The sequence below is a fragment of the Ailuropoda melanoleuca genome, chromosome 6 (genome assembly GCF_002007445.2).
Source record: "Ailuropoda melanoleuca isolate Jingjing chromosome 6, ASM200744v2, whole genome shotgun sequence".
Taxonomy (NCBI): domain Eukaryota; kingdom Metazoa; phylum Chordata; class Mammalia; order Carnivora; family Ursidae; genus Ailuropoda; species Ailuropoda melanoleuca.
This window is the reverse complement of record NC_048223.1, coordinates 123476535-123503013: the sequence shown is the minus strand read 5'-3', so window position 1 is coordinate 123503013 and position 26479 is coordinate 123476535. Positions and strand designations below refer to the sequence as shown.

General features: G+C 46.1%; 1 long non-coding RNA gene across 1 annotated transcript; it reads right to left on the bottom strand.

Moving 5' to 3' along the window:
- Positions 1-25501, bottom strand: LOC117802774. Its single transcript, XR_004626312.1, has 3 exons — positions 25453-25501; positions 23484-24748; positions 1-901 (listed from the first exon to the last, which is right to left on the bottom strand). It is a non-coding gene; the product is annotated as an uncharacterized LOC117802774 (long non-coding RNA).
- Positions 25502-26479: the final 978 nt, after the last annotated feature.

Below are 26479 nucleotides of genomic sequence, written 5' to 3'. Positions count from 1 at the left end.
CATGTGCATGCTCTCTCTCAAATAAATAAATAAATTTAAAAAAAAATATAAAATTAGCTCTCTCGTCCACCAAGATTTCATCCCCTCCCACCTGTTGACTTTCATGATTTGTACCTGCTGGCCCAGAGGGGTGAGATGATCTTGTCAAAGTGACAGAGAGACGGTGAGCCAGATCTCCCATCTACTGCCCTCCTTCCCTCTGCCCCATAGGACTCCAGCGAGCTCACCCCCCACACTGCTTCCAGAGTCATGGAGATCAGTTGTCCAGTCTCTCCCACAGAGATCTTCCACACCCACTGGGGTAACACTGAGCCAGGTCCTCCAACCCTGTGTCTGTTCAGCATTTCCTCCCCTCTTCCCAACAGCAATGGTTAATTTTGTGTATCAACTTGGCAAGGCCATGATACCCAAATATTTGGTCAAACAGTATTCGAGATGTTTCTTTAAAGGTAGTTTTTAGAAAACATTAAACCTTAAATGAGTAAACTTTGAGTAAAGCAGACTGTCCTCCACAATGTGGGTGGGCCTTCTTTAATCTGCTGAAGGGCTGGATTAAAAAACAAAACAAAACACGTGAACCCTCTCTCCAGGGAGGGAAGAATTCTATTGGGAGATAACCTCAGCCGGGTGGTTGGTCGAGTTTAAACACCAACAGTCATAAAACATGTTGATTGTATGTACTCTTGATATATGATGAAAATGGCACCTATCTCTTCTTCCCGAGAACTCATAACCCCAGTCTAAGCATGAGCAAAACATCAGAAAATCCCAAGAGTGGGGCAACTCGCAAACATCCTCAAAATGGCCAAGGACATGAAAAATAAGTGAAGTCTGAGGAATGGTCAAGAGGAGCGTAGGGAGCCATGATGACTGAATATCATGTGGCGTCCTAGAGAGAACCCTGGAAGAGAAAAAAGGACATTAGGCCAAACCTAAGAGAACCTGAATAAACTCTGGACTTCACTGACAATAAGATATCGAGATCAATTCTTTGATGGTAAGCCATGAGCCCTACTAGTTGGAGACGTTCGTGCCGCAGCTCCCTTACCTGAGCTTTTGCCTTTAGCTGTTTCGGTTATCCATGGTCAACCCAGGTCTGGAAGCAGAAGGTCTTCCTTGTGACCCCTTATCAGAAGGTCCATGGTAGCTTACCCCTACGTCACACACCCGCGTCGTCCCCCTCGCTCCATCTGTCACACGGGCCTTTCATTATCTCACATCATCATAAGAAAGGTGAGCACAAATCAACAGATATTGGGAGAGAGACCACATCCACGTGACTTTGATTATAGCATATTGTAATTGTTCTATTTTATTATTAATTATTGTTAACCACTTACTGTGCTAATCTATAAACTTTAGGTGTGTGTGTATGGACAGGAAAAATCATAGTCTATGTAGGGTTTGGTCTTATCTGAGGTTTTGTTACAGATTTTCTTTTCCTTTGGTGCCCACGGTTCTTGGTGGCGCCACGTTGAAGAATGAAGAGTTCCAACAGATGAAGAGCGGTGACAGCAAAGCAAAGTTTACTGAGCAATAGTACAAAGTTCCCAAAGAGGGAGGGGATCCTAGAGGACTGCCACCAGAGTTTGTGTGTCTAGGGCTTTTTATGGGCTTGTTGGAAGGGCTGTTTTCATCCGATCAACCCTCCCTGCGCCTGTCCTCCAATCAGATTTTTGTCATCTATCATGTAGGAAAGGGTGGAGGGTTCCTTCCAGGGTGGTGTAAAATCCTTTGTAGAGTGGTTTCCTCTTGGGGCGGGGGCCCCTTGTCCCTGCCTGCCTACCTTCTAACTCTCCTTCATCAGTTTCAGGCATCCACCTGGGTCTTGCATCGTACCCCTCGCGGGTAAGAGGGGACCACCGAGATAGGGGATGCTGGGTGTGGAGTACATGCGCGGGCTCCACAGTATCTCCTCAATGTTTCTGTAAATCTAAAAGTGTTCTAAAAAATAAAGCCGATTTTTTAGAAATGGGGAGGTTATTAAACATCAACAAATCTCAATATCTCGACCTTACTCGGATACTGATTCACAAAAAAACAAAGAGAAAACTGAGACTCAAACCCAGGGCTGAGCCTTTAAGGGAGGTTTTGCTGATTACCTGTGACACTGTGGATGGATTTTTGTTTCTTTTACCGATTTACCCTTTTTTTCCACAGAACAACATTCACAGAACTTAGTTTAAGTGGGCAATTCCCTCCAGCCTTCATCTTTCGGGACTGGGAGAGTTAATTCTCAGGAGTTCATCTCCCTCCATCCCAAGCCCAGATCCTATTAGTGATCTGCATTCTGAAGAAGGAAGTCAACTAACGGGATTGCTCTGATGAGGACAGTCAATACCCAGGTATTGTGTTCTCAGAACCACCTACGCCTCCCCACCACGGGCAGCCCGTGCCTGCTCTCTAGCTCCACCTACTGGACCTTGTCTAAACCACCTTGATAAATGCACGTGCCCTTCAACACCCAATGCTAGGCACTAAGGAGAAAGAATAAGAATCCATTACATCAGAGAATACTGGGATTGCAGAAAACCTCTAAGAGGAATCTCTTCTTTTGTTGAAAGGAAAACCAAGTGTTAGATGCACTGGGCATTACCAGGTGTGGAGCCAAATGACCACGGTTTGAACCCTGGTCCTATCACTTCTTTGTAAGGATGCCCCAGAAAGTCACTGACTCACTGTGGTATTCACTTTCCTCGTGTAAGATGGGGTTGATGAAACTATCCTCCGTGGTGTTGTTCACTTAGTTCTGTTTGCTTTTTAGTTTTACATTTTGAATATGAGGGCACAGAAATTTTGATAGCTATTTCTTGGTTGATACTTTAGGTCCTACTACACACATGTGCACACACATGCTGACATGTATACATCCTTCCCCTGAGAGCCTGGGAGAATGCACGATCAGAGGGAAAGAACCGGGACCATTTCAGTCTGGGCCAGGTGAAGAGACAAAACAAGGGAGGAGAAAAGCAGCTGGAAGCAGCAAGGTGAGCAAAACGAGAACATCTGCTCCAACCAGTATCGTATTCCATGAAATCCATTCCTCTGTTCATCTGCTCACCCATTCAAAAACTAGTTACTTCATGCCTACTATGTGCCAGGTGCTGGAGAAGCAGCAGCAATCCCTGCCCTCATTTCTCATCATGGCCAGCTCTTGGCTCTGACTTTCTGTACTTGCACTAAAAAGAAATTCCCAAAAGAATGTTTTTGGTTTCTCTAGTAAAATACAAAGGAGACCGGTACCCAAACCCACCCACACATAAATCTGGTCAACTGAGAAAGTCAATATCAATGGCAAAAATGGAATCATTTGGTCTACCATTGTTCCAAGTCCGGAGTCATTAAAATTACCCAACTAACTCCGCTCACTCCAAATCCACGTTGGCAGCGACATTCAGACTAGTAATATGGACAGAACTTGGTGGAGTTTGGTTTGGTTTTGTTCCTTCGGAGAGGAGCTGTCATTCCCAATGGATGCACACATTCTGGTCTTCCTCAGAGAAGCTGGCCCCTGTCACATGATAGGTGGATATTCTGATTTCTACATTGTAGGAGGTCAGTCGATATCTCTTGAATAAAAAATGAATGAATAACTACCAGCCTCTAGGGGATTGGCTAAATGTAATTAACAAGAGACAGGTCACCTACCCATGCGCTAGTCAAATGGAGTTTCTGACTTACAGATCGCACCTTGAATTTTGCTAACAATACCAAGACTTCACCCTTTTGTTTGTAAATAAAGCACCAGACAGCCTCATTTTCTATGCCCTAATAAAATGCACACAATTTACTGTACACCTTTTAAAAGTCGTAATGTGATTGTTATCTGTACACTCACATTCCTAGCTAGATTGTGGACATGTTTTGAGAACAGAATCCTTGAGACATTTTCTCAAGGTAAGTCACCAAAGTTCCCGCCCTCCCCTCTGGCTTTTCGCTCTATTTCCATTTACTCACCACTTACCTACTGAAAGCCTGCTGTGTGCCAGGCCCGGTGCTAGGCTGTATGAAGTAAAGATCAATGCTGTCTATTGCAATACTCTCTTCTCAGACTCTCTTTAAGTCACTGCAATTAATTTGGTGGGTTTGATTTCCAAGCATATAAATGTAATTGACAGAGGAAAACACTGGCCTCTTTGTTGCGAACTCTAAAAAACACATCCCTTTATTACTGTCTTGGATTTTCTATCGCATTCGATTCCATTTACCTTCCTTTCTTCCAGAAATCCCTCACTTTTCTCTACCTTCCAAGATGTGATTATCTTCCAGTCTTCTTCACTTTCTTTCCGGAGCTTTGAACCAACACATCCAATTGTATCTCCTTTTGAATAGCCCCCCCCCAAGCATTATAAATTCAATGTGTCCAAAATTAAACACGTCATTAGGGTTCATCAAAGAGGAGTACTGAGAATCACGGAGGGTTTTCTGAGTTGGGTGCTCAGACTGGGGAGAGATGCACATGGCTGTACTTTAAAGAAGGTTTTAAGGGTGAAGGTGGTATCACAACTCCAGAACTAAGTGGCCAATGCAAGGCTCTAGATGTAAAACTGAGACCCCAAACTGGAGGAGATGGCAACACAAGGAGGAGCAGCTGTGTAGGTGACGGAAGGCAGTGTGAGAAAAATATGATGTTGATTGACATATAGTTGCTAATGGAATGATCTTTTTTTATTATTATTATATTATGTTAGTCACCATACAGTACATCTCCGGATTCTGATGCAAAGTTTGATGCTTCATTAGTTGCGTATAACACCCAGTGCACCATGCAATACGTGCCCTCCTGACTACCCATCACCAGTCTATCCCCTTCCCTCACCCCCTCCCCTCTGAAGTCTTCAGTTTGTTTCTCATAGTCCATAGTCTCTCATGTTTCATTCCCCTTCTGATTACCCCCCTTTTCTTTATCCCTTTCTTCCCCTACCGATCATCCTAGTTCTTATGTTCCATAGATGAGAGAAATCATATGATAATTGTCTTTCTCTGCTTATTTCACTTAGCATTATCTCCTCCAGTGCCGTCCATGTTGCAGCAAATGTTGAGAATTCATTCTTTCTGATAGCTGAGTAATATTCGCTAATGGAATGATCTTTAAGCTGGTTTTCTTGGATGCATGAAGTTCATTTAAATGAGTAGTCTGGGGGTGCCTGGATGTTTCAGTCAGCTAAGCATCTGACTCTTGATTTCAGCTCAGGTCGTGATCTCAGGGTTGTGAGCTCGAGCCCCGCGTCGGGCTCTGCACTAAGCATGGACTCTGCTTGAGATTCTCTCTCCCTCTCCCTCTGCCTCCCCTCCCTGGCCCGCTCATGCTCTCCCTCTCTCTCTCTCTCTCTCAAATAAAATAAAAATAAGAAATGAGTCATCTGTCTGTCTTCAAAGCCCATGACTAGAGATCTCAGAGAGGAGAAGATAAAACAGTCAATGGGAATGATATCTATGGGAACCCCTGAGTCATCCTTGGAAAGGACCATGTGAACCCCTGGCAAAGGGAGCTTAGAATTCTTGATGCAGAGAGAAAAGCACATTAGTGATCACATCGATGGTCCTTTTCTCTTTCAAAAAGAGTTTACTTAAGTACAGAGGTCTGTATAGCCATATGCTTCAGACCTCCGAGTGGTGGGGTCAGGAAAGAAATTGTGACAAGAACTGTCCTACATGTCCAGTGTTTTTGCTTTAGGGGAGGAAGGGAGAGAGAGAGAGAGAAAGACACAGAGAGGGAGTGAAAGAGAAAGGGAGAATCATACAACTGTGAAAGGTTAATTAGTATTTAAACACACAATTGTGTTTTCTATTTGGTCTGACTGAGAAAATAAATTATGTTTTTCAAAGCACAGGCTTACAGGCTATAATTGAAAATGGGCATGGGGAGTGCAGCTCAGCCAATGTGGCAGAAAACAAGAGAAATCTAACGGAGACAAGCAGAGGTGTTCCCTCCCCCTGCCTGGGGCTGAATGAGAAAGAGGGGGCGGGGCTAGAAGGGCAGAGAGCTGGCTTCTCACTCTGCCTATTTCACCCTGGTCACCTCGGGCAGCTTACTTTGCTTTTCTGAACTCCTGGGTTCTTGTTTGTAAAATGAAGCTAATAATACCTTCTCTCAGTGTGTTTTTAAGGATAATGAGATACTGTTTGGGAGAAGGGCTGGTTTAGCGTCTGGCACAAAACAGCTGTTCAATAAATGCATGTCTTCGATAAATGCTTATTCAGTCCACTTTAATCTCTCTCTTCTCTGAACATCTATAATATTTCTACAAAAGCAAAGAAAACAGCCCTTAATGAATTGGTGTCTTCCGTGGTGTTCTAACTGTATCATGTTGAGATTGTCAATTCAATCCACTTCCATTTCATTTACTTCAATTAAGGAACATTTGTTAAGAGTGTTCCTAGTGCAATACTAGGGAATACAAAGATAAATACGATCTACTGCATGTCCTCCAAAAGCTAAACCACATTGAACGAAATAAGAAACAGCAACAGCCTCCAATCAGTATTTGGACACCTATCGTTGATTAGCAGAGAGCTCCTACAAGGGGGCGATCATGTCCATTATCACATCTGATTTTTCTGGTAACCTCATGGATTGGTGATTTTTACAGATGAGTAAGTCGAGGCTCAGAGAAGGTAACTGACTTGTCCAAGCTGCTCAGCACAGACAGACAAGAGGATGGAGCTTGGATCCGCATCAGCTCAGGCAAGCCGGCTCTGAGCTTTGATCTCCCCAGAGTCCCCTGCCCCACACCTGCCCGGCCCCGCCCACGGCTTCCCTTCCAGTGTTCAGTTGTGTCTGTGTATTAACGCTCAGCTATTTGCCACCTTCACGTGAAACCCACATGAAGAAGACTTTCTGGATGGAGCGTCTGGGTGGCTCAGTTGTTAAGCGTCTACCTTAGGCTCAGGTCATAATCCCAGCGTTCTGGGATCGAGCCCCTCATCGGGCTCCCTGCTTGGCGGGAAGCCTGCTTCTCTCTCTCCCACTCCCCCTGCTTGTGTTCCCTCTCTCAGTGCCTCTCTCTCTGTCAAATAAATAAATAAAATCTTAAAAAAAAAAGACGACTTTCTGGATGACCAGCAAGACCCTATTTATGGTTTATATGCACCACCTATCCCTGGAAAGAAAATCTGAAGGGGGTCTCAGCATTGGCACAAATAACCAAGGTTATTGTGGGAATGCATTTCAATTTAAATGACTAAATCCATGTGGAAGAAGACTTTTCTGTCTTATTCTTCTCTGTATCATCAGTGCTTAGAAGAGGGCTCCCCCACCCAGAGCAAGTGCACAATTGTTGTTTTATGTATTTACTATGTGGCGATGAATATTTCTATTCTTTGGGCTGTTAATCTTTATTTCCAATAATCATGCTCAACTCATCATTTTTCCAAGTTCTAAATATATTCTTTATGTCAGCCGTTCTCGTGAGGCACAAATTATCTCAGACACTTACTACATATCCTTGTATTTTCCTTCTTATCATTTTCAACTGTCCCATGGGGTCTTGATTTGATGCAGGAATGAAAGTCAGATTGTAGCTAAACACAAAGTAGACATTATTATTAATTTCTTACAATTAACTGTTAAGTAGATTCGGCAATCTGGTTTTCTCCAACACTACCCATCCTCTTGCAGATTTTATTTTCCCATGAGAACCAATGGTTAATAAATTCTTTGTATGTCTGAAAGTCTTTATTTTACTCTCATTCAATGATTGTTCTGTTGAGTACAGATCTCTGGAGTGCTCAGAAGTTGATTGCTATCATTTATTATTATTTGTATTAGTGTCCGTAATTTTTCCTCAGCACCTTCGAGATGACATTCCCTCCTCCCTGGCACCTGTTGTTAGGATGACAAGTGTGTTGTAAGTCTAACTGCCATCATTTTGTGGATACCCTGTCTTTTCTCCGCTGAGTTTTAATACCACCTAGTTTTAACGGTGATGCTTTGAGGTGTCTCTCCTGGAAGTCTAGGCAGCAGGAGGGTGGGGGTTGCTTGAATTCACCTTTCAGTGTTTTGTTTCCATAGGTGCATGCTCCCAGCACTCCTGTCTGGGGGCTGCAGTCATTGAAGTCTGGTCTTAGCTGCCAAAATCCCCTGCCTGCCCCCATACCATGCACCCCTTCCCTCAGCTGCACTGAGGGACCACTGTCCCCAGCTGGGAGACCTTTTCACCAATCCTCACCAGGGCCTGGCTTCAGTGAGGTGAGTGAGGAATCCAGGTGTGCAGTTTGAGGAAGGCCTCCCCCTCAGGTACCACCCCTGCACTTGGACAACCCTGGGAGTGAGGTCCATCTCGAGTTGTATACCCTGGGCACCTACCTTGCCTCATCCTTGTCCAGGACCATTCCTCACAGTTTCAGAGTCTAATCCCTAAGATGGGGGCCTTATTGCATGGTTGGTTTCACGTGTCACCTTGAGGGGTTACAAGGTGCCCAGACATTTGGTCAAACATTATTCTGGCTGTGTCTGTGAGGGTATTTGGGGATGGGATTAACATTTGAATTGGTAGACTGAGTAAACAGATTGCTCTCCCTAACGTGGGTGGGCCTTGTCCAATCAGTTGAAGACCCGAACAGGATAAAAAAGGCTGAGCCTCCTACAGGTAAAAAGGAAAATGCTTTACTGCATTTTGCTGGGACATGGATCTTTTCCTGCCATTGGATTGGAATCTGAAACATGGGCTTCTTCTGAGTCTTAAGCCTACTGGCTCTCGGATGAATTTACACTGGTGGCTCTCTGCGTTCTCAGGCCTTTGGACTCAGACTAGAACTTACACTGTTGGCTTTTCTGGCTCTTTCGCTTGCCACCTTTAGGTCTTGGGACTTTTCATCTTCCATAATCACATGAGCCAGTTCGTTATAGTAAATCTGTCCTTATCTCTCTCTCTCCCTCCCACCTCTTTTCCATTGTATTGGTCCTATTTCTATGGAGAATTCTGACTAATACTCTTTTTGCTTCTCTGTTGGGAAGACTTTAGATGGCCTCCTGCCCTCCTCTCCTGGTACGCGTGCCCTTGAATTATTGCTCCTTTCCCTTGTGTGTGGGCAGGCCTTGTTCTTCTAACTCATAGATATGGCAAAGGCATTGATATGACATTTCTGCGATAACATTACATTATATAACCATGTAACCCTCTTGATTTTATTTATTCACCCAAAATCTATTAGCACAAATGACCTTAGGACAAATGACATAGTAACTACTCAATAAAAAGTTATTTTCTGAGAGAATCGATGTATTTCATGTCTCTATCTTAGCAGTCTATGATAGTGTGTTGTTCAATGCATATTCCTCTTTGCGTGTATGCCTGTGTATGATCAAGGGCTATAATCTAGCCCACAGCTCTATCTACGCCTCTTTCCTATCAACAGACGCAGGCTTCCTTCGTGATTCTGGAAGAAGTATCAGAGGCTCCGACCTACAAAAACATTACACAGTCTAAGCCTGTGGAGTATGGGTCTCTTTCAGGGGTGACGCTCCGCCCTACCTAGTTGATGAAAAGTCTACAGCTCCAGCAACTGTCCCATGGGGTCTTGATTTGATGCAGGAATGAAAGTCAGATTGTAGCTAAACAAAGAGCAGCAGCGTGCGATGCATTCATGCTTGTTAACCCTCTATATGCTGTAGAAGAGAAGGGGAGACCAGGAGTCCACTTGCCCGGGGCCCATTCTGCCTGTGTGACGTGTGATCCATCACTGACCACAGCCACGGCAGCTATGCCAGCCCCCTCGCAGTAAGCAGGAGCTGGGTAACCACTTGTACACGAGCATGTTAGAAAGAATAAGGAATCTGGATGCAGATTGATTGGGCTTTAAATCCTAGTTTTGCCTCTGACAAGCTGTGAACTCATGGGCAATGCATTTAATTCCCCTCTGCTTTGGTTTCTTTATCCATTAACTTGGGATGACAGCAGCTCCCTTCCTGGCTTAGTATGAGGATTAGAACACGTTGTCAAGCTCTGTAAAGGCTGTTTATTTATCTTATGACCGTTGTACAGCTGCTGCAAGCCTTACTGACCGGTGACCATCTGTCTTTGTCCCCTCATTCCAGGCTCTCCTCCCTCCTACTTGGTGCCCCCAGATTCATCATCTTCTTCTTTTCTTTTTAAGATTTATTTATTTTAGAGAGGGAGGTGGGGGGCAGAGGGAAAGAGAAAGAGAAACTTTAAGCAGACTCCAAGCTGAGCGTGAAGCCTGATACAGGGTTTGATCTCACGACCCTGAGATCATGACCTGAGCCAAAACCAAGAGTTGGACGCTTAACCAACTGAGCCACCCAGGCGCCCCAGATTCATTTTCTTAAGGTTCAATTTCAATAATGTGGTTCCTCAGCTCAGAAATATTCCCTGACTCCCTATTGACTACTTGATCATATTCAGAGGCTCTGGCATAACTCACAAACCCATCTGTCTGGGAGCTCTGTCCTTTAGGAGGCTCTTCCTAAGCCCCCAGCTAAGGAGAAGCTGGATGGTACTGACTCAGAGGTCAGGAGTGCTGTTGGCTGAGTGCCCACACGGGGGACTTTCTCTTTGCTTTGGGAGAAATACATGAAATCACTGGTCGAGGTGGGGGAAACAAAAACCCTGCCTTTTTGCCTAAATATGTGATGTCCTCAGTGGGCTCTCCCAGCTTCTGAGCTGCTTAGGAAACCAGCTGAGACCTGGTTTTAACTGTGCTGCAGGCCAACCTCACCCTCTGCCCAAGTCTGTGGATTTAAGGACGCAGAGGCAGAGAAGACTACATTTTGCAACAGGAATTACCAAGTAGCCTTGCCTCCACTTAACCCCCCTGCCCCAAAATTTCCAGAGCCGTACGGAGCGCCTTAAGATGCAGGAGATGGACTATGTCTGGAAGGCTTTGAACTCTGGCATTGGCTAAGGCGATATTGCACCTTGAAGGAGTCAGAGCTGCGTCCCCACGCAGTTGCCCCTGCTTGCCCGACTGGCACCTCTCCCATTCCCTGAGTGCTCCTCTGACGACATCTGTCCATACTTGGCCTCGTCCTACCCGCCTGCTGCACTTGGGCTCCTGCCCTGATGACTGTGTCCACCTCGTGCCATCCTGCAAGACTTCCGGTTTCTCACCTGACCTCCTGAATAGACCTTTGCTCTGGACGTCGGCCAGCCTGGCTCCTCTCCCTATCTGCCTACCAGCCCCAGCACATGGCTGTGAAGGCCTGGAAGACTCACAAAGCTGCCTTGTTCTATGACACCTTCCCAGTCTGAGTTTCCAGCTTCAGACCCAGAAGTCCAGCTGACTATAGGGTATTTCCTCCTCGTCGTCCTCCATGGGACACCCCCAATTCACTCCGTTCTAGCATTTCATTATCCCCATTCACCACACTTTTCCCTTCAACTGTGCTTTCCATGTCACTTGGGATGATTTTTCCAGTAAATTAAATGCCTGAAAGATGTTATAAAAGTTTGTATTTAGAAGCATGATGCCTATTCTTTCACCTACTAGATGCCAAGCGTCCACCACGTGTCAGACTCTGCTGAGGAAAGGTGCGGACCTGCCCCTTGGAGAGGTCAGGGTCTGATGGGGAGGACCATGTGACCAGCTGTACCTGTGGTCACCTAAGACCGAATCTGTGTGTTTTCCTAATTTCCTCTTGCTTCTGCCCCATCTACACCCCACTTGCGACTGTCATGTCCTACAGTACAGACCACCTCTCTAAGCTCTCATATGCATTCCCTGTCTCCAAGCCCTTCCCCGCTGCCCTGACCAGATCCTAGAAGCATAGGGCAAATTCTAAGCTTGTCAGCCTCGCTTGGAAGGTCCTTTCCTCATGTCTTCCCTTCCTGCCTCCTTTGCATGTAAAACCCAACAGTATGGAGCTATTTAGCCTCACAAAACATGCTAGATTCATTTATACTTGTGCCCCTCCTGGAATATCATCCCCTCTGCATGGAATATTCTCCCTGACATGACCACTAGGCAAAGTCCTCTCTTTCTCTTAAGCTTGAGGTTAAACATCCTCTCATCTGTGAAGTTTTCTGGAACTTTCTAGGAATGGTTGCATTGCTCTTTTATTCTTTGCTGGATCTTGCACATCTCTCTATTGCCCGGATATTGTCAGACCCTTGTGCACACTTATGACTCTAAACAGACTCCCAAGTTCCCTGTGGGGTGGGCATCCGTGGCACCCCACTGAAAGACTGACTATACAAACAAAGATATAAACATAGAACTCTGATCTAAAACTCACAGCGACACATTACCTACTGTACAGCCCAGGAAGCCAGCCTGCCATAAGTCAGACTTGTAGGAAATCAAACCACTGTCTTTAGGAACTACCCGGGAAGCTAAACAGTAATCCCTTTGACAACTGGCCCCAAACAACCAGCGCTTGATTAATAACAGCTTCCTTAATTTTTTGTCTTTGATTCCAATTAGAATCAACCGGAAAAATCCAAATATGTATCCCTAACCCATCACAAAGGATGGCCACTTCTAGCAGCCCCCATGTAGCTCCCCCAGGCCAGCAGCCTCCTACCAGGGCTCACCTGAAGCCTCCCTTTCTTTATGCTCCATAGCTTTCCCATTTGTCTGCCTGCCTTTGAGTCTCTGCGAAATGCAGCCTTTGCTTCTTCCTACTTATTCCCACACCTTGAGGATGCTCGATGGAGTGACCCCTGAAATTGTCCCTGTTACATCAAAGAAGTGACATGGAAGTGAGCGTCTGCCTCTCTTTCTGAGGCAAAAGTTGCATGAAGCCAACGCACCAGCTTTGTGCACGTCCTGGGGCACCGGCCAAGCTACCACGGTGCACTTCAGAGCCCCAGCCTCCAACCTGCTGCTGGATGGCTACAGGACCCCAAGAAGTTCAGGATTGTTTTACCCGTCGGTTGGGCCAAAGTCTCCTGCCCACAAGGCAGCTTTTGTTTTTCCAAATGACTTGGGACTGGTTCAGTTTTCACAGTTCAGTGAATATGAACCCTCTGAAATTCATAACATAAATAGGATGAAAGTGTAGCCGTCAGATTCGGCAGCTTCACCGACCTGACCTAAACCTTCTCGTGACTCTGGGATTCCAGTTTCCAGCTTCAGGCGGGGAATGGGAGACATGCTGATGTATTTAATACTCATGAGAACTGCTGGAAGGTGGGGGGAAGGTAGCCCAAAGCAAAAGGTTCTGGGAAGAAAGAGGAGGTGAGAAGGGGAATCTTTCTGTCCTCTGGAACTTAACATGCAGAGAGAGACTGAGCTTTTGTTTGGAGCTATTCTGCATTTCTTCATGGGACAAACCAAAGAAAGAGGGTTTGGTTGCAGGGTTCAGGATTCCCTGGAAGATAAGAGTGAAACACCCTCTCTGATACGTGCTCCCTTCTGTCTACATGGCTGCCACTGCCTCAGGCAGCTGTCATCGGATCTCTCTGGGGTCCAGCAGAGCTCCTCACCTGGCCTGTCTCTCTCACTCTCCTTGGATCAAGTAACTTGTTTCTTTCTTGCATCTGGGTTGTGGACCCAATAAAATGGAGACTTCCTGACCTGATACCCAGGCTTTCTGAACTGTGGCCCCCACTTGACACCCTGTCAGAGCTCCAGCTTCTGCGCGCTGGAAACTTCAGCAAGTCAGTGGTTCTCTCTGCACCTGGGTCCCCCTTTTAAAATGGAGACAAAGGAATGTTTCGAGAATCAATGGAAATAATGGACAGGAGCATTTGTAGATTGCCAAGTCTTAAAAACATTGCTATGGTTATTATTATTATTATAAGAACTCAATGATACATGTTAAAATGAGTTTCTTGGTTGGATAGTTAAACATTGTAAAAATTACTTAAGAGACATGTAGAGCCTCTTTCGTGGATCATAAAATCAAACAACTAGAAAGACCTGCCACGGTGATTAAAACTCCACCATGAACCGCGGCTTTACGGGCCCATCAGCACCTTGGTGTTAAGAACAGTGTCCAGGGGCGCCTGGGTGGCACAGCGGTTGAGCGTCTGCCTTCGGCTCAGGGCGTGATCCCGAGGCCTGGGATCGAGTCCCACATCAGGCTCCTCCGCTATGAGCCTGCTTCTTCCTCTCCCACTCCCCCTGCTTGTGTTCCCTCTCTCACTGGCTGTCTCTATCTCTGTCAAATAAATAAATAAAATCTTAAAAAAAAAAAAAAAAGAACAGTGTCCAAATCAGCTCTACGGATATACGGAGCCTAAAGGAGTTTGAGCATCCTCCAGTGTGATCCTGGTGATTCAAAGGGGAAATAGAGCCCCAGGAAGCTAGACGCCCACGGCTGTTTAGCTAGAGAAAGCCAAAGGGCAACTTGTAATAACAGCGCAGAAACACTGCTTGTATACCTGCAACACTGCATCATTGTGCGTCAACTGTACTCAAAAATTTTTTTAAAGTAAACAATACTCTTGAAAAACACTCAAAATCTTAAAATACAAAGACCATAAACCGTTAGCAATTGAAAAAGACTAAGGAAACATGTCAACTAAATGCAATGCAGGATTCGGGATTGACTCCTAGAGCAGAACAAAGGACCCTCATGGAAACACTGGTGAAATCTGAATCAGGTGTGTCGTTTAGGTAACAGATGTACCCACGTCAATTTCCTATTTTGATGATTATACTATAGCGATGCAGGATGTCAACATGAGGGAAGCTGGGTCCAGGATGCACACGACCTCTGCTTTTTCACGACTTTTCTATAAGTTTAAAACTACTTCAAAATAAAAATGTTTTGACCTGTTTTCTTTTGAAATAATAATAGAACAGGGCTGTACGGCTTACAGTGAAGACACAGGTCACGTCCTCTCCCACTCAGGCTTCAGCACCACTCAGCGATGGACAGGACCATCTGATGAATGAACCTACCTTTCTTCTGCCTCCGTCCTGACACACCCCCACCTCCACACATCCACACAAACCCACCCATGGGCAACTTTGCCCCTGCTCCTTCAGCATTTGATTTTTTCTTTTAGGCACCCTGGTTTTCAAGCATGTTCAGCAGCTGAACCCTCGGCTTCAAAGGAAATCTTTAACAACACCCCAACATGTAAAACAGATAAAAACAATGAATGGGTTCCTACGGCCTTAAATCACCGTTGTTTGATGGGAGAAACAATAACTATAATAGCTTTGTGTTCCTTAGTTTTTAAGAACCTCTACAACCTATCTTTACAGCCTGGGTTGAAAAATCAGTGCTTGAGACGCTATGGCTCCAAAATATTTTGTATGAGGAGGACTTAAGAAAATGCTTTTTAAACTGCCCCATCCCATGACCTAGAGTAAAAATACATTTGACATCATGCTCCATTACATGCACGCACACACACACAAATGCATATAAAGATACATAAAATTGAACCAAATATATCACACAATACTTACCCTAATTACATGCCATGCACTCATTTTGTATTCCATTCTATTCTCTTCTATTCTATTCCATTTTATCCATTCTATACTCTTTTATTTGAAAAAATTGGAAAGTTGCTATTAACTTGACTTTAACACCCACTAATATATTTGTAGTTTTAAAATATTGATGTAGGGACAACAATCAGGAAGGTGGGGGCTAGAGGACTTACCTTAAAGCTGGCCTTGCATTGCATGTGACAGTAAGTTATGAAAATGTCAACTGACCATATCAATGAAGGGGACAGGTGACAATGACAATGGAGCTTTTCACCCCTCTCCCATATACACACACCAGCTCTAAGTCTCCCCTTGGGATAGCCAATGGTGCCGGTGAAGTTTTAGCACCAATTGATTTAATAAACATCAGCTCCCTGGTGTGTCCCCAGAGCAGTGGGACTAGACAGCATGGGATAGCACAGCCTGTCTCAGGCAGAACTGGGCAACGAGGACAGCAGGTGGTTTAGAGAAGTTGAGCAGGCTTTGCCTGTGGGCTCCTGAGGACTGGTCAAGGGCAGAGTGTGGGCACCCAGAGAGCCAGACTTGAGGGCATGTGAGGCTGCACAGTCTTGCTGTCTGTCGCAGCCCTCCGGGGCCCTGTGCCCAGAGAGCAAGTCAGCAAGGAGGAGGAGAGCAAAAGCCAGGAAGGGGCACTGCTGGGAAAGCTTTGTTGCTTTTAGATGCACGTTCCCTGACTTTATGACGGTTGTCTATCGGTGGTTGATAATATCATCTGAGTGTTTGTAGAAGTTATTAGGCCTAAGTGATTTACATATGAGGACTTACTTAATCCCCATAATCACCCTAGGAGACTTGATTTATTATTACCACCCCCACTTGGCAAATGAGGAAATCAAAGACTGGAGAGATTAAGTGAATTGTCCCAGATCTCCATCCAGATTGAGCCTCATGCGTCTGGCTCAAGAGCCTGCCACTGATCTCAGGTCTGCATTGCCTCCTGCAGAGCGGCCAGGCTCTGGGGCATGCTGGCTGACATGGGTCAGGGAAACAACTGGGGAGCCGCGGAGAGGAAGACTCAGCATTCCCGGTGATGGTTCTCTCAGAGCATAAGCGAGAAGCAGGGATTGATAACGAGCAAAGTGGCAGAGACAGAGGGCAGGAATTACCCCAGCAGGCCATCTAAATCCCACTAAAAACCTTGCGGTTGATTCTACAGGATGGAGGTTTCTGGAACACTAGTTCTGAAGGACAGGACCAAATAAGTTTTGGGGAAATTAGAGTTAGGAGAATCGAATAAGTTCCTCCTCCATGGGATTAGTCACTCCTTGGGGAGGAGGAGCAGAGCCTGGAACACCCCCTATGATTGGTTGACCGCTGAGTGCGTTTTGCCCTGAGCATGTCCACTAGGGTTGGGCCATACCTGGTGGCAGAAATAGTGCTGTTATTACGAGGTTTAAAGCAGGGATAAGGACATGGTCACATTTTAGAAAGATCATTCTGGTTTCAGAGTGGAAAGTGAATAGGAGGAAGTGGGAGGCTGCTGGGAGTGTAAGGATGGCTCCAGGAAGACTGGTTAGGGGGCAGAGAGAGAAATCCAGGTCACTTGCAGTGGACATCATGAGGTCAGATAAGTGAGAGCAATAGTTAGGGGGCAAGCTTGATGGGACTTTCTGACTGCTTGGATACAGCAGGTGAAGGAGAAGAATGGGTACAGGTGACTCCCCAATTTTTTTTTTCCTGGGACAGCTTCATGTGGCTTCTGCCACCTGAGTTAGACAGCGATGGGAGAAGTGTTGAGGGTGAGGAATGAAAAGTCTAGGGGATACCTGGGGTGTGAGGTGCTAACGGAAGATTTAGTCAGAGAAGGCCAGCAGGTATGTTGACCTATAAGGAGCTGAAGTTAAGCACCAGAGACAGGCAGGAGAAGCAGACTTGACCTTGATTGGCATACTCGTGGTAATTAGACTCACAAAACAAATCTTATCATCTAGAGAAAGGGTACAGATAAGAAGAAGGCCAAGAACAGGATCCTGCGAATCACTCAACTTGATGGATGACCAGAGAAACATGAGCCTGGGGGAAGGAGGACAAAGAAGGCTGAGATGCGGATCCAGCTAGGAGAGGAATGGCGATTCAAATATAGGATCTGGGAAACCAGATCCACTGTCCCCACCCTAATAGATTGGGCTCTTGAGACTCTCAAAGCAGGAGAATTTGTAGTTAAGAAAACACGTAAAATTGAGCTGGAGAGGCAAGGTCACGAGTGACTTTCTGACATCAGCAGAGATCCTCTTTTAGCATTTACCAATGAAACAGCACGTTACCGCAAATAATTTGCATCCTGTGTTAGTGACAATAGTTACCGTGTCAACCGCGTCTTTGTGTCCCGTGAACAATACCTGGTACTTTCAAATATTCAGTGAAATCAGTGATATCATTCAATACTTAAAATAACCTTATAGGGCAAATACTATTCTATGTCCATTTTCCAAATGAAACACACACACACACACACACACACACACACACACACCCCACAGGCTTGGCATTGATATGTGCCACTCCAGTAGTAAGAAGCAGAGCCAGAATTCTCACATGGACTTGTCTACCCCCAGAAGCTGGGCCGCGGGCCACCGCACTGTGTGATATCAAATACAGTAGATTGTAGCTATCTAGTGAGAAATTCCTCTATCCCCAGCAATTCTTCAGGGCGTCTCTCTCTGAGTCTTTTGGCAAGATGCTTATGCATTCTGCTCACTCAGAACACACGCACTAAGAACTAAGCTCTAGCTTCTGACTGACTGTTAAACACCTTTTGAGCTTCACTTAGGATTCTCCATCTTTCCTCCTAAGATACCTTGAAGAATGCCTTGACATTTGCATAAACTCCATCAGAAATGCTTAGGTAAATAGAAGGCGATCTGTATACCCTACAATTAGGCAGTGGTATTTGAGGATGGGGAGGGTCTGCAATATACCCTAATTTTCAAATGTAATCATTTGTACGTGTTGGGAGAAGGAAGCAGACCGAGTTGTCGCATCCTAAGGTGAGGATAAACATACTTTGCAGCCGACCTTTTCCTAGAAACAGAGCATACGGATTGTGGCCTTTTTCTTTCCGTGAACATTGTCAGAAAGCAGAAAAGACAAACCTCTTCCTTGTGCTTGCCTTCCAGGCATCCTCTCTGATCCCTGTTCAGGTGGATGAGAAACTAAGGAGCAGACCCCTTGACTTCTTTCTTCTACAGAGAGAGAGAAAAGACTATCTCCTTACGACGTCTGTCAGCTTGGAAGAGCAATGAATTACAGCAAAGTGGCATTTTATATTTAGTAATTCATTTCCGTTCAGATCAAGGTGACAAAGCATATGAAAATAGCTCCTCATGACTCACATCGGCTTTTTAAGATTTTGGTAACAAAGTTTGACGACTTACTATCAATCCGGCACCGAGAGCGTACACAATTTATCTTGGCTTTTAATAAGGTATGCCGCTTCATCTGGTTCAGAATGTGACTGTTACTTCTCTCCCTCAGCAGACCACCCACAGAAGGGGACAAGCCATGTTCCAGACTTGACAGACCACTCGGGAGCCACACTGAAAGCTAGCTTCTTAATTTTGCCAAACCTAAAAAACTTAGGTGTTCGAGGTATGAGACAAAGGCTCAATGTGGATGGAGAGTTTATTAATACCAAAATCTGTAAAATGAAAGGTGTGAAAGGCTGAAAAGCTAATTATTTAGAAGGTTCAGAATGACTTCATTCTTCTTTTCTGTGTCTAGAACTTGGAATTTATCTGTCACCATCCTGCTCAGAAAAGCACCTTCTGGTTGGTTGTGCCAAAATTAACCTCCGTTTAATTAGTTAACTCATTTTATTTTTTCAACCAGAATCCATTCAGTCAGCATCCTAGGCACTGGGGTATGAGGCTGGATAGTCTGGTCCCTTGCTAGGAAGGTGCCCATAGCCCTGGAGAAATCTATGAAGTAAACGTTGTATTTCGATTCCTTGTCGATAGAGGTAGGCATGCGGGGCCACAAAAAGAGCTTGAACAGTTTTGTGTGTAGGGGGATCCAATCTGATCTCAGAGAGGAGCAGACATTTGATTTGGGATATGGCACAGGAGTTAAAGCTCCCTGGGAGTCAGTAAGACCTGGGCTTGGGTCTTAGGTCAGCCATTTTGGACATGGTGTGTACCATTTTGTGTCTTGGTCTTCTCACCTGTAAATGCGGACAGGATGGCCCAGCACTCATCCCTCAGCAGTATTTGGAGGATTCAGTGAGGCCATGCATAGGGAGGGAGCACTTATCAGTGTGTTTGGAAGACAGTCATGCTCGAGACCTGTCTTCTGAATAAGTGAGTGACTGCCCACTCTGGGCCAGGCACCATCTTTGGAATCCCTTGCTAATAACCAGAAGCTGGAGGAACAGTGGGACTGGAACAGAGCATAGGACTCCGTCCTGGCAGAGCAACCCCCCTTCTGGTGCCCACTCATTCATGCATCCTGGCTCAGCTAGAGATGGCGTCCTTAGCTTCTTCCTCTCCTGCATCCCTGTCCCCTCCTCTGTCATTCATTCTACCACCTATGTGATTCTCACCTGTGTCAGGAATGTTTTTAGTGGCAAAAAAAAGACAATTCAAGTAATAAGAATTTAACCACCTAAGATTTCTTTGCCTCACACAAAACTCTGTTATGGTGGCAGCCATTAAGAATGAGCCCCTACCAGCTCCCCGTTTATATCCTCAGGGTCACATAAATGTTGCTGCACCTCCAGGCCTGGCGTCTACATCTCAGGCAGAAAGAAGACGGAAATGTGCGGGAGCAATGCTGGTGAGTCTCTTTTAAAGAGTGCCATCTTGGGACNCAAGTAATAAGAATTTAACCACCTAAGATTTCTTTGCCTCACACGAAACTCTGTTATGGTGGCAGCCATTAAGAATGAGCCCCTACCAGCTCCCTGTTTATATCCTCAGGGTCACATAAATGTTGCTGCACCTCCAGGCCTGGCGTCTACATCTCAGGCAGAAAGAAGACGGAAATGTGTGGGAGCAAATGCTGGTGAGTCTCTTTTAAAGAGTGCCATCTTGGGACTTCTTACATCCCATGAAGCAGACAGGGCCTTGTGGCCACTGCCATCTACAAGGGAGTCTGGAAAGAAAGGCCAAAGGGAAGGAGTTAGGGGTGACTTTAGGGTTGTCCTAACATGGTGTATGCAACACTGGCCATCGTTGACCTTTAACTTAACTACCACTGGTCCCATGAAAACTGTCTTGACAATTCACTGCCACCCTTGTCCCATGAAAGGCCACCACACGCTATTCCCCACTAAGCCTTTAACACTAGCACTGAGGATGCCATTCCTGAACACATGACTTCACAGGTTACAATGTACTTTCTACCATGACTTCCTTTTTGACTCTATCAACCATCCAGGGGGCATGCATACTTTCCAAAGAGGGAACTGACCCAACTTAACACAGCAAGAGGGTGATTTGGAGGCAGAAGTAGGACTTTTTAGTCCTAATTCAGGAATATTTTGGAGTCACTTGGAATAGTATTTCAATGTTCATTTGGCCACTTATTAGCTATGTGAACCTGGCAACTTCCTGAAATTCTCTGAGCCTCAGTTTTATTACCTGTAAAATGGAGATAAAAACACAAGCCACTGTGGATTGCTATAGGGATTAAGTGATAAAATAAAAGCAAAGTGCAATCCTTGACCTTAGAGCAGGCCATCAAAATCTAGTAATATAATTCATCTTACTGGTTGTGTGACCTTAGGCAAGGTGAGTAAACTCTTCGGGACTCAGTGTGTAACCTCTGAAATAGAGACAGTTAAGGCTTACATAACGTCCTATGTAGGGCCACCTGAGTGCACACATTTGTTAATCGATAAATTCCAGTTAACGGTGAGCTGGATGAATAACCACATTGATTCGTGATGAATCTAAATTCCACGTTACCTCAAGGGCATGAAATCTGGAACAGTCTCACCAGTAAAATACGGACTATGATGGTAACTTGTGGACGAGGCACCTGGGCCCAGATGCCACCTCCGTGGGGACCTGTCGCCAGTTTGCAGATGGTGGACCTGAGGATGTGTGTGTTTAGAAACCTTACCCAGCTCCGTCAGCTTGGGCTGGAGTCTGGCTTTGTCTAAGGGCTTAGTGCCTACCCTCCCTAGGCAACCACACTGCTTTCCAATGACTGGGGGAGGGCAGACGAGATTTCAGCCTGGACACTTTGAGCAAGTGAGCGGACACAGGAACTGGGCATGGAACAGAAGGAAATGAAGCAGAGCTCAAAAGCACAGATACTAAGTACTGGCTAATCCAGCTTCACCTGGCTGACCGTGAGAACCTCAAATCCCACAATGTAAGCACTTTGTTCAGCTCACCTTACAATGAACACGGTAGGACTGGAACTCAGGCCCCCGGAACACCCAGGACAGGTGTCCTTCTAACAAACCCTTCAGAAATAAAGACACACCAGCAGCTGGTTCCCGAGTGTATCTCTCCAGCTTTGTTCAAGTAGAGATGAATAGCAATTTGTTCAGATTTGGCAGGGGGGACCCCAGAATTTGATGAGTAGTTATGAATAGGATAGATAGAGCCCCTCATTTATCTGCATTTATTAAGTACCTACTATGGGTCAACCATGCCGGAAGGCACGGGGATGCCTTAGTGAAAGAAAGGGACCTAATTCTTGTCATGGACCTTGGAGTCCAGCACAGAAGGAGACTAACGACAGAGAAGGAGGCACAAATAAACACGTCATTACAGCTGGGAAAAGATATTAAGAAGGAAGCTCACGATACAGTGTGAGAGAGGGGCCATCCACATGGTGAAGGTCTGGGAAGGGCCCCCTAAGGAGGCAACTTTCAATAGCGAACCAGAAAGGAGAAGAAATAAGCTTGGCCTCCTGCCTTTGTCTCCCCTCGACACCCACATAGTGTGGGCAGACTCCCTGTGGGGCCAGGGCTGTGACTGGGTGGGTAAACCAGAAGCTTCCTGAGTGACAAGAGCCTGGAATGACACATTTTCTTTCATTTTCAAACACAAAGCCACTCTGTAACAGACAGACACATGCCATTCAGCAGCTGATCGACAGGGTAGAGGCTGGCTGTCAAGGAGGCAGGCAGATGGGATGGCTCTCTCCCAGGAAACCCTCCTTTCTGGGGGGCTTCTGGGGAGACCAGGCAGAGATATCCTGGTACACACAGCACCTGGTCCCAACCCTTCTCCCTAGCCTTGACCCTAAGATACTGTGCAATTTACTTCCCCATCTGGGTCCCTGGATGGAGGGAGCTTCTCATGTGTGAGGCCATTTTTAACTCATTCAACAAGTGTCCACTGTGTAGTATCCAAAATGGCCGTCGCCATCTCTCCCATCTTTCCAATACACACACCATCCCAGTAAATCCCCATCGCAATAGCAACTGAGGGATAAACTTCTACAACCATTATTTCCTTTGAGTCTCACAGGAGGGCAGTGAGGTAGGCATTTGCCAACTAGTCCTGCTTTAGGGAGAAGCAAAGGACGTTCAGACCTTGCTATATGGTGAGTCATGGCAGGGTCGACATTTGATCTCAGGCCTGACTCCAAATCAGGGGCTCTAAGGCCTGTAGAAGGCCACCTGCTCCTCAGGGGAATGCATGTCTTTGTAGCTACGGGGGAACGCCATGTCTGGGAGCACTTACTAGGAGTAACAGTTGCAGCCACAGCAGGGGTAGAGGTGGACTCCCCAGGCTCCGGGGAGACAGAGGAGACTTTATATATAACAGGAACAACCATTGTTAACCAATAATTAGGATCCCCCCAACCCCCCCAACCCCGCTCAGGGATCAGGACCCCTGTTTCCTTCTTCCAAGTGGAGTAATGCAAGGAGTGTGACCCTCAGTCACACAGACTTGATTTGCCCTCTGGCCGCCTCACTCATCAGTTGTAACCTTGGACAAGACTCTTGACCCCTCTGAACATTCCTCCCTTCAACTTTGTGCAGGGAGTATTTGGAATATTGTGGGGACTTAATAACTCCAAGCCACCATCCTTTCTCTTCGTCTCCATGAATTCATTCAGCAGAGACTGGCCGAGTGCCCACCTGATGACAGACCTTGCACCAAACATTATTAATTAGACAAAGTTACATGTTACTTCCTGGGACTTACCCTCCTGTGGAAAAGAGAGACAGTGTCCACATTATGCTGCAACCCAGGTATGATTGGTGTCACAGAGGGTCCAGCCCTGGTATAAAGTCACAGCCAGAGAAGCCCACTCCAGACACAGAACGCCGTCTTCCTAAGTGATTCCAAAAGATTTCTTGTGTCTTCTGAGGAATTTTGGCAGGAATCCAGGTTGTCATCCACACCAGCCATGCACAAATCTTCCTTGAACCTGTCCATTCAGATCCTACACCCGCCCTAGAATCTCTCCCATGGCCCCTCACCCCAGCATCTTCTATAAGCTTCCAGGCCATCATTTGCCTTCTCCCTCTTGTTCTCTTTATCCCACACTCTTCGGTATAGAAATCGGCTTAGCCTCTTGGGCTGAGATCTCTCTCCCGGCCTCTCAGCTCTCATGTTGGGATTTGCTTTATCTGCTCTTCTTACTTGACATTAACAATTCCTTGTAAGTAACCTGGCAAGTACTTGCCTTTAATTAAGAAAAACATTGAGTCCTGGGGTGAGGAGGAGGAACACAGGCATGAGTGGCTCCCGGCGCAGGGATGGTGTAAATACAATGTATGAGCCGATAATTGCTTCTAATAGTTAATAACTCCCCAGAATATGTCCGCTTTGCCCTTGTTGTCCTTCAAAACTCAGAAAACTCCTGCAAAGTAAATGCCGTACCGAGCTGCATCCGTTTACCTCCCCTTTCTTACCAGAACCTAATTAACCCACCCAAAGCCCCAGAAGACTGTTATGCTCTGCCTATGGGCGGGTTTCCTCTCTCTCTGCCCCCGGAGAGGAACCAGGAAGCACGTGGCTTCAATTGCAAAGGAAAGCTGCCCTGGAGGCAAAGTTTTGAAAGGCAGGCAGAAAATCATAAGTGGAAACCAATCACCTCATGCCTGGACTCAAATTTCGTCTTAACTTCCTGCCCAGAAATGTGCGTATTTTCCAAGTCACAGCAGTTACTGGTACTAACAGTTCACTGAAAGGTTTTAGGGGATCTAAATTTCTTCTTGGTAAATGTGTATTTTCCATTTTTTTGGCACGAAGCACGAGAGTTTAAAAAAAAATAAAAGCGGAAAAAATATTTGTAAAAAAGAAGCAATTTCTATTCGCAGCTTTCACGTTGGAAGCACATCTGAAGGGCAGGGCTGGCTGCTGCTGACATCATCATGGCTGGTTACAGGGAGATGACATCACTGTTGACTTTGGAGCATAATCTGCGATCCAGAAAGGAAAGAGAGTCTCCACCAAGTAATTCCCTGGAATTACAAATGACCGCAAGCAACGGTTTCTTTCGAGCTAAAGTCTGGACAGAATTAATTCATCTTACAATCAAATTAGATCAGAGGGTGAAAGGCAGGCCCAGCAGGGGGTCCTCACAGGCTCTATTTGCCCATGAGTGTGAGGGGTAACTAAGCAAACACTTGTCCTAAAAGAAAAACTATAAATACACACATTTGGTTCTAGGACAAACGTCCTGTGTTGGAGGGGAACAGTGACTGGAGCTCGGTTGGGGTCTTTCATTGAGAGGGTCAGCGGACCCCCAGCCCCATGTCTTCTGGCCTTGGTTAAGGGGCAGGGGGCTATTGCCCCAAGACTCTGAAATGCTGGAAGGACAAAGAAGCTTTGCTTTAGGGTCAGGGGTGGGGGACACACAGTGGGTGGGGGGTTCCCTGAACTCCAGCAGAGGGCATCTAGCAGCTTTGTTGAGAGCTTGGGAGGTGTCTAAGCTGCCAGCTAGAGAGTGGGCAGCGATTGGCCGGTTTCAGCCATGGGGTCCCAGGCATAGGGAAGCCAAAACCACAGCAGGAAAGGCACCGAGAGGCCCATGCTCATGAGCACACAGCTAATCCCGCCCCTCACTGAACCCCCAGAGATAAGTGGGAATGCTCCTTCCCAGGGGCGCGTGGGGGGCGCAGTCGTTAAGCGTCTGCCTTGGGCTCAGGGCGTGATTCCGGCGTACCAGGATCGAGCCCCACGTCCGTCTCCTCCGCTGGGAGCCTGCTTCTTCCTCTCCCGCGCCCCCTGCTTGTGTTCCCTCTCTCGCTGGCTGTCTTTCTCTGTCTAATAAATAAATAAATAAATAAATAAATAAATAAATAAATAAATAAAAATGCTCCTTCCCAAAGAGGCCAAAAGTAGTTACTGACACCCTCTTTCCACTCTCCAGCTGGAGAAACCTCAGGTCAAACTCCGGTTAAAAATATAACGCACTTTCTCTACTTAGAAAGATTAGGCATCATCTATCATATTTATCTATTTTCTCCATTCAGACCCCCGTTTCCCCAGAAAATTGCCTCCCCCCGCCCCCCGTTTCTGGCTGTCAGTCCCTAGCTCCTGCCTTTCTGGGCAGAGGGAAAGAACAAGATCAGGATGCTGGGCAAAACCATGGCCCTAGAACCAGCGAGAGACCCAGCAGGGCTAATCAGAACTTTTCTATGAAAAACTGTATAGATGTTGGGAAATAAAGGGTCTTCATATTTTCAGGGATCAGGGGCTATACAAATAGAGGTGTGGAATGTGCCACCTCTGCAGAGAGGCCCACAGGAGAATGAAGCTGACACGCTAACACATAGGCAAATGGCAAAACGCTGTTAGAAACATGGTGCCCAATGGCGTCACTGGAGTCCAAGATCTGGATATGTCTCTCGCCGGTTGCTAGCTTGGCTTTTCTTTTACTTTAAGCGTCTGTTTCCTCCCTTCTTTCCTTCCTTCCTGACTTAATTTGCTTTTAGCTGACTTCTTTTGAAAGAGCTCTGTGAACTAGGAAATGCTTGCTTGGAAGCAAGGGGCCCTACGCTAAAGGGGTCACTGGGTCAGGCAGGGTGTAAGGCTTGAGGAGTCGTTTGCTGCACCCAGAAAGCTGGTAGCCTCACTTAGGCAGTCAGTTAAATTGATAAAGTGGGCATCTTAAACCTCAGCCCCCCAAATTTCAGAGCCTGGCATTTAGGGGATCTCATAGAAAATGTCAGAATGTTGGCACTATGGTC